Here is a 13249-nt window from a genome sequence, read left to right on the forward strand (position 1 = left end):
TTTCCCCTCTGAAATGTATGTGGACCGACACCAATGGGTAGCTGTGAATATCCCCGTGCACACGCAACACCTTCACCCCTTGTGCTCCCCCCAATGCCTCGTCTTGCACCAGGCTTTGGCGGATCGAGGTCTGATTGCAGCCTAAATCCACCAACGCCTGATTTGTAGCCCCTTGTACACTTACCGGTATGCGATACGCTCCGGCCCGATCGAGGGCAGCCTCTGGCGCGTCGGGGATCCGCACCACCGCCCCCACCTCCATCGCTACACACTGTTGCTGCAGGTGGCCCGGTTCCCCGCAGCGCCAGCAAACCGGCCCGGGCCTTCCCTCTGCAGCTGTGTTCTGAGGCTCACTCACCTGAGGGGGGGGGGGGGGGGGAGACAGACACAGAAGGGAGAAACGGGAGGGCACCACGGGTGCGGCGGGCCGGCTGGGGTGGAGCCGGCCTCCGCCTCCGTGGTGGGGGAATGGGGCGAGGACGGGACACGGGAGGAGGGGGGGGAGAAAGAGAGAGAGAAGATGATGTTGTTGGTTGTCCTGCCGCCGGAACAGCCGCCAGATGATCCTCCGCCAGTCCTACGGCCTGATCCAGCGACGCCGGGCGGTGGCACTGGACCTACTCCGCGGTTCCGGCTGGTAAGCGGGCGATGAACTGTTCCAGCGCCACCTGGTCGATGATTCCCTCGGCGTCGCGATCTTCGGCCCTCAGCCACCGCCAGCAGGTGTCCCGGAGCTGCTGGCCAAACGCGAACGGGCTGCCAACTTCCTCGATCCGCAGCGCGCGGAAGCGCTGGCGCTGCTGCTCCGGCGTGCGCCCCACGCGCTGGAGGACAGCCCGGCGAAGGTCGGCGTAGGCCAGCCGGCGATCGGCGGGGAGCTGTAGTGCGGCTAGCTGCGCCTCTCCCGTCAGGAGGGGGAGGAGGCGCGCCGCGCGCTGCTCCATCGGCCACCCCAAGGCTTCGGCGACCTGCTTGAACAACGCGATGAACACCTCGGGGTCGTCCTGCGGGCCCATCTTGGTTAAGGTGAGGGGAGACGGGCCCGTGGCCGGGGTGCTGGTGGACCCCGCTGACGCGAGGAGACGCCGGAACGCCTCTCGATCTTCCTGCTGAGCCAGCACCAGGGCTTCGAAGCGGCGCTCCTTCTCCTTCCGGAGCGTGACGAGTGCCTGGTGCTGGCTCTGCTGAGCCGTGGCGAGGGCGTGGACCAAGTCCGCGAACGGGGAGGATTCCATGGGGCTGCAGGACTGATGCTCCACCTTGTCCCGGGTTTCGGCACCACTGTAGCGAGAATCACGTGTGGGTGGAGCACAGAGGACGGCAGGACAGAGTAAAATTCAATCACTTCCTTTTTTATTTGCTCTTTTCAGACGCAGACACCACTCTCTCAGCCACGCACACAGACACACACACACACAAGTCGTCTGGCTGGGGAGAGAGCTCCCTTCCGCTCTCCCTCTCCGTCCTTAAGTAGCGGGCGGTTTACTGGGGAAAACATACACAAACACAGGTTAATTACCCTCCGGTGTAGCGATTCTGCCACTTACCTTCCCCAACTCCGCCCTCCTGTCACAGACCGGTGCTTGACCACGCCCCTGCTGCCACATATATATATAAAATGTGTGTGTATATATATATATATATATATATATATATATATATATAAAATGTGTGTGTGTGTGTGTGTGTATGTGTATATATATATATATATATATATATATATATATATATACACACACACACACACACACACACACACACACACACATTTTTTTATATATATATATATATATAAAAAAATGTGTGTGTGTGTGTGTGTGTGTATAAGAATCAGTATTGTGTATGATAATTGAGGCACTAATGGTGATCAGAAGTAATAGGGTGAGTGGATGTTAAAATGTGATAGGGAAAATCATGTGTGTGTGTGCGTGTAATGCGAATGGAATGCACGAGCCGTGCCAGACCACGCCTACAAGGAGAGCGCGCAGAAATTAAAACAAGGAATCTGGAGTTTGAACTAGCCTCAGTTGAAAAGCAAGAAAGAAAGAGAGCATGCACAATCTAACTAAACAGATAGTAAACAAAGTAAACCAACAACACACGGTCTAAGACCGACCTTCATGTGAATCAAAATGCGTACATTTAAATCATAAATGAATTAAAATAAACAACACTGTTCATGTTAACTAGCTACAAGTAAAACTAACAAACTTTGCCCAGATGCCAGCCTTACTCATTAGCGATTGGAAGTGAGCCTTCTCCGATTCGGGAAGAAGACGGTTTTGTCCCTTACTCAGGGTGATCGCTCTTATTAGCGATTGGAAGTGTGCCTTCTGTTATCTGGGAGAAGACGGTATTGAAAGTGTGCCTTCTGTTATCCAGGAGAAGATGGTTCTGAAAGTGAGCCTTCTGATCCGAGATAGCGCGGAACGCAGATCTGGACAGAAGATGGTTTTGCTCCTTCCGCAGCTCGTCAGCTGGAAATCCTCGGCGTCTCATCGGGTGCCCGATGATCTAGAAAGAGTCTTGCTTATAATTTTGTCGATGTTGGAGAAAAGGGGCAGAGGGAGCCGGTCGCCTCTTTCCTTTTTTTGAAGTACTGCATTGGCTGCAGTAACTATAACCAGTTCAATTATTACAACTCCGCGAAGGTTAAGCACATTGAACTTTGGCTAAAGTGCGGTATCAATAGCTGGTTCTTTGTTCTCTATCCTGTAGCGCCAAATGCATCGGCTTCTCTTTCACACGTGAAGTCCACCAGAGAGGACGTCCATGGCCAGAGAGAGGGAGATTTCGTTTCCCTCGCTGATTTAAAGCAGTCGTGACATCACTGTACCTGGTATCAGGTATCCTCCCTGTCCAATGCCATTACAGGAAGTCAGAGGAAGGGGAGGAGATAAAGCATGGTGTCGAGTACAGAGATAGGTGTGTTTCAAACTGGTTGTGAAAGGGTTACCATGGTTATGGGCATGACTGCTGTCCCTACAGTGCTGAAGTTGCGAATGAAGCACCTGTAGAAGTTGGCGAATCCTAGGAAGCGCTGGAGCTCTCGTCTCAAAGATGGGGTGGGCCAATTGGCAACTGCCTCGAGCTTGAGGGGGTCCATCTGGATCCTTGCCAGGGAGATGATGAATCCCAGAAATGAGAGAGAGCTCTGGTGAAATTTGCTCTTTTCCGCCTTGACGAACAACTTGTTCTGTAGCAGGCGCTGGAGGACCTGCCGGACATGACCCCGATGTTCCTCCAGGGAGTGGGAAAAGATCAGGATGTCATCCAGGTACACGAAAATGAAGATGTTTAGGAAGTCCCTTAAGATGTCGTTAACGAGTGCCTGGAAGACTGCGGGTGCGTTGGTCAGGCCGAAAGGGACCACGAGGTACTTGTAGTGACCAGTGGTGGCGTTAAAGGCCGTCTTCCACTCGTCCCCCTCCCTGATTCCTGACGAGATGGTGCATTGCGTAGATCTAGCTTGGTGAATACCTTGGCTCCCTGGAGTAGTTCAAAGGCTGTGGTCATGAGCGGTAGTGGGTAGCGGTTCTTGACTGTGATGGCATTGAGACCCTGATAGTCAATGCAGGGGTGGAGCGACTTGTCCTTTTCCACGAAGAAGAATCCTGCCCCTGCTGGGGAAAAGGAAGGATGGATGATCCCAGCTGCCAAAGATAAGATGATGTACTTCTCCATGGCTTGCCTTCCAACGGGAGAGAGAGAGTAGAGTCGTCCCTTGGGTGGCGCTGTCCTGGGTAGGAGGTTGATACAGTGGTCCCCCTCTTATAAGGCCACCCCTTCTGCGAAGCTTTAGTGGCCACATAAGAGGGGTGGCCTCTCTTGAGGGGTACATTAATATTCAAAGAATTTAACAACTTTCACGATCAATAATCTTTTATTCATTCATCACTACTATGCACAAACAAAAATTAGGCATTCATCACAAATGATACAACTATTTGTAAAGCACTATATTGTCATATCAATGGAAAAAATAAATCACAGACTGTAATGTTCAAGTCATAACAAATGCAGACTTTCATGCAACAAAACTTGAATCATTTATCACAAATGTATCACAGCACCAGAACAGTTGTCAACAAAAATATTAATCATAAACATGTACAATACTACATGCATTTACAATTCATGGTATTCACCAAATTGAATTTAAAAAACAATGATCACAAATCAGACACATCAATACATTTGAAAAAAGAGTCCAACTTTGTTTGCTTTGAACAGCTTTATGTTTGTCGTTTTTAAAACATCCTGCACCTTGTTCATTAATTCCAATAACTCTGGGTTGTTTGATTGCAATGCATAGTCCAATAAACCTGTTGAATGTTCAAAGGCAGTTTTGACAGAGATATTTTTGACATTAGAAACAGTTTCATCATCACTGTCATCACTACCAACACCATCCTGAGCTGTGAAGGCCGAAGCACACTTGATGAGCTCTTCTTCCCAGTTATCACTGTCATTGTTGTTTTCTGTGCACAGATCCTCATCCATGTTGGCATAATCTACAATAGATTGGCCTGCAGGAAGAAGAGGAGCCAAATCTTCTTCATCCCACTGTTCCTCACTGTCAGGAATAACTTGACTAACTTGACCAAATCCACACTTCCCAAAACATTTTTGGATTGTTTCAGGTTTAACAGCATCCCATGAACTTATCAACCACAGAATGGCATCGAGAGCAGTTATTTGTCTGGAAATGTCTGAAGCTTTATCCACATCATCCATTAACATCAAGACGTGTCTCAAAAGCTTTTTGCGATAATGTACCTTTAGTGCTTGGATAACACCTTCATCCATGGGTTGAAGTCAAGAGGTGGTATTTGGTGGGGAAAAATACAAGTTTCACATTGGACAAAGTGAGATGTGGGTGGGCACCACAGTTGTCCATGAACAACAAGATCTTTCTGTTCTGGACTCTCATCTATTGGTTGACTTTCTTGAGCCAGCTCTCAAAAATCTGTCCAGTCATCCAGGCCGTCTTGTTGGCCTCATATATAACACAGAGTGAAGTGTGGTGGTAGCCCTTAAAGCTTTTTGGGTTTTTGGATTTGCCTATCACTAAGGGTTTCAGTTTTTCACCACTTGCGCTTGCACACAGTAACACAGTGATCCTCTCTTTTGCTTGTTTTCCTCCCTTACAAGTATCCCCTTTGACAACAAGAGACCTGGATGGGAGTGTCCTAAAAAATAAGCCAGTCTCATCACAATTAAATATGTCTTTTTCATCATATCCTTCACAAAGTCCTTCAAGTCATTTGCTCCAGTCATCAACAACAGCATCACTAACATCAGCAGCTTCACCACTTAGAACTTTTGATGTTGTGTCTTGCCTGAAACCTGTGTAGCCATCCATTGCTTGCACTGAAATCATCATATCCAAGTTCAACTGACAGAAGTGTTGCCTTTTCTTGTATTATCCTTCCAGTAACAGGAATATTTTTACTCCATGCTTGACAAAACCAGTCAAAAATGGCCTTGTTGAGATCTGGATACAAGCAACGTCTGGCCTTAACAATCTTTCTGTCTCCACTTTCACCATTTTCCCACTGATTTATGATTGCATCCTTGTTTTTGACAATGTTGTTTATCTGTGTCTTGCCGACATTATAATCAATGGCCAGTTTTCTGGAACTTTCTCCCTTTTCATTCAACCGAATCACTTTAACTTTCTCTTCCAAGGTCAGAACTTTCCTCTTTCTGGAGTTTGACATCGCTGTTGTTGTTTGTTCAGTAGGAGTTGTTGTTTGCCAGTGAATTTACTTCAAGACTGATAAAATTTGTGGTGGCAGCCATGTTTATAATGGTGAGATCGCAAAGCATCACGGGAATCTGGGTAGGAAAAAAAACGCAGCATCACATGTGATTTTAACATATTATCGCTCACAAACATGTCCGCTGGCTAGGGGATTTTGCCATTCAGCTTGGGTTGCTGGCCGCGTTAGAGAGGTGGCCGTTGGTGAGGGGTAATTTCAATGGAGAATGAGTTAATACAATGGAATTGTGGCCGCTGGTGAGAGTGGCCTCTCAAGAGGGGGACCACTGTACCACAGTCATAGGGTCTGTGAGGAGGGAGGGACACTGCTCGGGTCTTGCTGAAAACAAGTTTGAGATCAAGATATTCCAAAGGCACATGAGAGAGGTCGGGGAACTCGCTGGCTGAAGGCTGCGGTGGTTTGGCGGGAGGCAGAGCGGAGTTCAGACAGGAAGCTAGGCAGGACTGGCTCCAGCCTAGGATGGTGTTGTCAGCCCAGTTACGGTGGGGGTTGTCCTGCATTAACCATGGTAATCTGAGGACGATGGGTACGTGGTAGTTGTTCATGACATGAAGCTGGATGGTTTCTGAGTGGTTACCGGAAATTCTTACGGTGAGCGGGGTGGTAAGGTGGGTGATGCTGGTCAAGCCGGTGCCACTGAGTGTCAGGACAGTGAGAGGGACGCCAAGAGCAAGTAGCAGGATTCCCAGACGCTTGGCAGTGACGGAGCAGATCAGGTTCCTGTCCGCCCCTGAGTCGACAAGGGCCTGGAGGTGGTGATGCTGGTTGTCATGGATAATGATGACAGGAAGTAACGGATGATTAGCGGGGGACTGGTTCCGAGCGTTGCCCACCAGGGCCCCTTGATTCACTGGTGGGCTCGTCCTTTTAGCGGGCAGGCTCGGCAGATGTGTCCCAGCTGACCGCAGTAGAAGCAGGCCCCCGTGCTCCGCCGGCGATGTCGTTCCTCCACTGACACCTGAACCCGGTCTACCTGCATGGGATTGACGGACACGGCGGGAGGTGGACAGGAGGTGAATCTGGGGCGGTTCTTCTCTCTCCTCAGTTGCTGGATCCGAGCATCAGTGCGGCTGGCGAGGTCCATGAGGCTGGAGAGGTCTGACGGCAGTTCCTGCGATACCAACTTGTCCTTGATGGCGTCGGACAAGCCATGCAGGAACGCGTTGATCTGGGCGTTCTCGTTCCAACCACACGAAGACGCCAACGTTCAGAACTCGATGGCATAATCCGAGGTAGATCGGGACCCCTGCCGCAGCTCCATGAGCTCTCTTTCCACCTCCTGGCCGGACAGAGTGCAGTCAAAAGTTCGCCTCATCTCCTCGGAGAAACCCTTGAAACTGGAACAGAAGAGTGCATTGGCATCCCAGACCGCAGTTCCCCACTCTCTGGCCTTGCCGGTGAGGAGCGTTATTGTATATGCTACCTGGGAGCGTTCTGTGGGGAAGGCCAGAGGTTGCAGTTCTAGAATCAATGAACATTGAGACAAAAACGATCTGCAAGTACCTGGTCCTCCATTGTAGGGCTGAGGTGCTGGAAGTCTCGGCTCGTGGAGAAAGGTGGTGGCAGGAGCTGAAGAATGAGACAGCTGAGCAGGGGTAGGCACGGCTTGACAGCGCTGCATCTGCGTGGTGAGAAGGTTGAGTGCGTTGGACAGGGTAGCGAGGTTCTGGGTAATTTGTTGTAGGTCTTGTTGGTGGGTTCCGAGGAGAGTCCCTTGCTGCTGGATGGCCATTCTCAGATGGGCGAGTTCCGCTGGATCCATGTTGGCTAAAACGTACTGTTAGGGCTGGTGGAGGTATGGTGAAGTTAGGATCCAAAAACAGAACACATAGTAATCCAATAAATAAGAGGATTTAATACAGGGAAGAAAAGGTGTGGCAAAAGATAAACAAACAGGACGAAAAACAAATAGCAAAAATAGTCCAGGCAAAATGAGAACAAACAACTTGACAAAAACATGAGACAGGCAAAGGCAAAAATGCTAGTGCAAAAAACCATAAACAAGAAAAGACCCTTAGTGCAAGAATCCATGAACCAGAAAATGTTAGTGCAAAAACCATGAACCATAAATAATCCTTAGTGCAAAAACCATGGACAAGAGAAAATCACTAGAGAGAAAAACCATGAGGAGCAAGAGAGGCACAGAAACGGCTAGAGAAGCAAACAAGACGTTTTGGCAAAAACAGAGTCTGAGAATGGCCTTTAAATAAGCAGCAGTGAAAACCAGGAAGTGAGTTCAGGGGAGAAGGAATTCTGGATCCGGATCGGCACTGGCATGAGAGATCCGTAATCTCTGGAGTGGATGTCCGGGGCAGAGCATGACGAGTGCTATTCTGACCTTAAAGAAGTATTTAGTAAGGGTAAATCAAATCAAGTTTATTTGTATAGCGCTTTTAACAATAAACATTGTCGCAAAGCAGCTTTACAGAATTTGAACGACTTAAAACATGAGCTAATTTTATCCCTTATCTATCCCCAATGAGCAAGCCTGTGGCAACGGTGGCAAGGAAAAACTCCCTCAGACGACATGAGGAAGAAACCTCGAGAGGAACCAGACTCAAAAGGGAACCCATCCTCATTTGGGCAACAACAGACAGCCTGACTATAATATTAACAGTTTTAACAGGTATAACCCTCAACTGTCCTCATGGGGCCGTCCTTCACAGGAGCGGTGCGATAAAACTCCGACCAGACACAGGGCACCAGGATGGATCAAGCAGGTCCGAGGGGCAGAAGAGGCCAGCATCTCAATCCCAGGATCAACATGTAACTCAGAGGGACAGATTGGGGGGGGGGGAGAGAGAGAGAAAGAAAACACGTTGTTAGGTATGCCCTAAAAATGACAAGTATTAAATCTGTGTGGTAGGCTCGCAGAGACGAGAGTCTTTACATCAGGCATAACACACAACAATGGCATGTTAATATGGTAAAAAATATCATGACCTGCTCTGGCTGGATGCTTGATTGGGTGATGGGAGCACACTCCTCAGCAATGATGAGATGCAGATGGGACCCTTAGGGCTGGCCAAGACAATTCAGTTACATTTCACCGGGTCTGGGACATGCGACAGGATGTCTGACGGCCGATTCCCTGCAGGCTACGATAGCCAGTCGAGGTCTCCACCCTCTCCACCAAAAGATTTCCTGTTGACTCCATGTAACTCAGAGGGACAGATTTGGGGTGGGGGGGAGGGAAAGAAAACACAGGTTGTTAGGTATGCCCAATGTCACCTGAATAAGTAGGAGCAGTATACATATTGCGCCGAGTACAAGCAGGGACTCCGGCAACTAACTATGACAGCATAACTAAAAGGAGAGAGGCCTGTGGCCTGCCACCACATCTCTACGACTGTGCCATCGATCTTCTGCCAGGTACATCACCTCCATGCAGCCGTATTTACCCCCTTTCTCAAAAGGAACAAACTGCCATGGAGGATTACATCCAAGAGTCCCTCAAGCAAGGGTACATACGTCCATCCAAGTCACCAACTTCGGTGTGGTCCTTCTTCGTGGAAAAGAAAGGAGGAGGCCTTCGGCCCTGCATTGATTGCAGAGGACTCAACCAGATCTCTGTCAAGTATCCTTATCCTTTTCCACTAGTTCCATCTACATTAAAACTACTTCGAACCGCCAAGATATTTTCTAAGCTGGATCTGCGCAGCGCATATAACCTTATCAGAATCAAGGAAGGAGACGAATGGAAGACCACCTTCAGCACTACTGCTGGCCATTTTGAGTACCGGGTAATACTATATGGGCTTTCTTCAGCGCCCAGTGTCTTCCAGTGTCTCATTAACGATGTGCTTCAGGACATGTTGGGAAGATTTGTCATTGCTTATATGGACGACATTCTGATTTACTCACCAGAGTCATCTGGGACATGTCAGATCTGTTCTCCAACATCTATTGAAGAAACACCTCTATGTGAAAGCCAAGAAGTGTGAGTTTCATCATCAAATTTCCTTTTTGGGGTCCATCATTAGAGCAGAAGGAGTCAGCATGGATTCCTCCAAGGTGTCTTCCATCACGTCCTGGCCTGTACCCACGTCAGTGAAGGAACTCCAACGTTTCCTAGGGTTCACCAACTTCTGTCGTCGTTTCATCAGAGGTTTTAGTACAATTGCTGCTCCCTTAACGGCCCTGTTAAAGAAGGGATCCAAATGCCTCCAATGGAACCTTGCAGCCGAGGAAGCCTTCGATCGACTCAAGACCGCCTTCACTTCAGCCCCGATTCTGAAACACCCTGACCTGACCAAACCTTTCATGGTTGAAGTAGATGCTTCTGAAACTGGGGTAGTCGGTGTCTTGTCTCAGCGTTTCGGCAAGAAACCCAAACGTCACCCAGTGGCGTTGTCCTCGAAAAAACTCATGTCTGCAGAAAGAAACTATGATGTTGGGAACAGAGAACTGTTAGCCATCAAACTGACTCTTGAGGAGTGGAGGCACTGGCTAGAGGGAGCTACACACCCCTTTGTGATATTGACCCCTTTATGTTATTGATAAGAATCTAGAATACCTCAAGAAAGCCAAAAGACTGAATCCGTGCTAAGCCAGATGGGCACTCTTCACACGTTTTCGGTTCACGATCTCCTTTCATCCAGGTTCCAAGAACTCCAAGGCAGATGCTCTCTCATATGTCTTCAGCCCGTCGCCTCATAACCCTGAGTCTCACCCTATTATCACACCCAACTGTTTCATCCAGACTATCACCTGGGACTTGGACCAAGAAATAAGAACCTCCCAGCCTTGGGAGAGTCCAGCCAACTGTCCTCCTGGCCTCCTGTACATCCCTAAGCATCTCCGAGGGAGACTCATCACATGGACACATGCATCTCCTGCCACGGGCCATCCAAGTAGCCAACAGACTCACCAGATGCTAAAAAGTAAGTACTGATGGGAGAACATGCGAACAGAGGTCAACCAGTTCATTGCTTCCTGCTCTGAGTGTGCCCAGGCAAAGGTTCCCCGAACCCCTCCCTCTGGTAAACTCAGTCCCCTCCCCGTACCTCAGAGACTCTGGTCCCACCTGGCCATTGATTTCATCACAGACCTACCACCTTCTCAAGGTAACACCACCATCATGGTCACCGTGGACAGATTTTCCAAGGCACTGAGACCCATTCCGCTACCTGGCAACCCTACTGCATTCCAGACTGCTAAATTGTTATTTCAGTATGTTTTCAGATACTTTGGCATCCAGGAGGATATAGTCAGTGACCGTGGTCCCCAGTTCATTTCAAGATTATGTACAGTGGTGCTTGAAAGTTTGTGAACCCTTTAGAATTTTCTATATTTCTGCATAAATATGACCTAACACATCAGATTTTCACATAACTCCTAGAAGTAGATAAAGAGAACCCAGTTAAACAAATGACACAAAAATATTATACTTGGTCATTTATGTATTGAGGAAAATGATCCAATATTACATATCTGTGAGTGGCAAAAGTATGTGAACCTTGAGGATTAGCAGTTGATTTGAAGGTGAAATTAGAGTCAGGTCTTTTCAATCAGTGGGATGACAATCAGGTGTGAGTGGGCACCCTGTTTTATTTAAAGAACAGGGATCTATCAAAGTCTGATCACAACACGTTTGTCGAAGTACATCATGGCACGAACAAAGGAGATTTCTGAGGACCTCAGAAAAAGCATTGTTGATGCTCATCAGGCTGGAAGGTTACAAAACCGTCTCTAAAGAGTTTGGACTCCACCAATCCACAGTCAGACAGATTGTGTACAAATGGAGGAAATTTAAGACCATTGTTACCCTCCCCAGGGGTGGTTGACCAACAAAGATCACTCCAAGAGCAAGGCGTGTAGTAGTCGGCGAGGTCACAAAGGACCCCAGGGTAAATTCTAAGCAACTGAAGGCCTCTCTCACATTGGTTAATGTTAATGTTCATGAGTCCACCATCAGGAGAACACTGAACAACAATGATGTGCATGGCAGGGTTGCAAGGAGAAGGCCACTGCTCTCCAAAAAGAACATTGCTGCTCGTCTGCAGTTTGCTAAAGATCACGTGGACAAGCCAGAAGGCTAGTGGATGGATAAGACCAAAATATAACTTTTTGGTTTAAATGAGAAGCATTATGTTTGGAGAAAGGAAAACACTGCATTCCAGCAAAATAACCTTATCCCATCTGTGAAACATGGTGGTGGTAGTATCATGGTTTGGGCCTGTTTTTCTGCATCTGGGCCAGGACGGCTTGTCATCATTGATGGAACAATGAATTCTGAATTATACCAGCACATTCTAAAGGAAAATGCCAGGACATCTGTCCATGAACTGAATCTCAAGAGAAGGTGGGTCATGCAGCAAGACAACGACCCTAAGCACACAAGTCGTTCTACCAAAGAATGGTTAAAGAAGAATAAAGTTAATGTTTTGGAATGGCCAAGTCAAAGTCCTGACCTTAATCCAATCGAAATGTTGTGGAAGGACCTGAAGCGAGCAGTTCATGTGAGGAAACCCACCAACATTTCAGAGTTGAAGCTATTCTATATGGAGGAATGGGCCAAAATTCCTCCAAGCCGGTTTGCAGGACTGATCAACAGTTACCGGAAACATTTAGTTGCAGTTATTGCTGCACAAGGGGGTCACACTAGATACTGAATGCAGTGACCAAGTATTATAATTTTGTCTCATTTGTTTATCTGGGTTCTCTTGATTTACATTTAGGACTTGTGTGAAAATCTGATGTTTTAGGTCATATTTCTGCAGAAATATAGAAAATTCTAAAGGGTTCACAAACTTTCAAGCACCACTGTACCTGTTTCATGGAACAATTAGGAGTCTCAGTGAGCCTAACATCTGGATATCACCCCCAGTCCAGTGGCCAGATGGAAAGGGCTAACCAGGATGTTTCCTTTGGATTTTCTGCAGGAGGAACCAGGTGACTGGTCTCAATTAATCCCGTGGGCCGAGTATGCACAGAACTCGCTTAAGCACTCTGCTTAACGCAACTAACACCATTTCAGTGCATGCTAAGCTACCAGCCACCCCTGTTCCCATGGGACGACGCACCCACTCAGGTTCAAGCAGTGGTTTTTATGAAGCCAAGCAATTTGGGAGGAGGTTCACCAGTGCATTGAGACAGTAAATGCCAAGTATAAGGAGTACGCCAACAAGCCCTGAAGTGATAACCCAGAGTTTACTCCTGGAGACAGAGTATGGGTGTCCATGAGAGACCTCAAGGAACCCAACACATGCAAGAAGCTTCAGGCATGCTACATCAGTCTGTACAAGATACTCCAGCGCATCAATGAAGTCTCATACCGACTAGAACTCCCACCTCACTGCCGTATAGCCCCAGCCTTCCATGTTTCATGTCTGAAACCAGCCATTCAAGGTCCTCTTGCTGAGAATGCTCCTGCCCAAGATCATCTTCCTCTTAGCCTCGAAGGAGAACCCATCTACCAGGTGAACAGAATGCTCGACTCTAGACGCAGAAGAGGACAGTTA

At 48.0% G+C, this 13249-nt stretch overlaps 1 protein-coding gene across 4 annotated transcripts in view; it reads left to right on the plus strand.

The window, feature by feature from the left end:
• The window catches only part of phf21aa (PHD finger protein 21Aa), a 217397-nt gene that overhangs the window by 139287 nt on the left and 64861 nt on the right, over positions 1-13249 (plus strand). The window lies entirely within an intron of this gene.

Source organism: Neoarius graeffei, chromosome 27 (assembly GCF_027579695.1).
Source record: "Neoarius graeffei isolate fNeoGra1 chromosome 27, fNeoGra1.pri, whole genome shotgun sequence".
Lineage (NCBI taxonomy): Eukaryota > Metazoa > Chordata > Actinopteri > Siluriformes > Ariidae > Neoarius > Neoarius graeffei.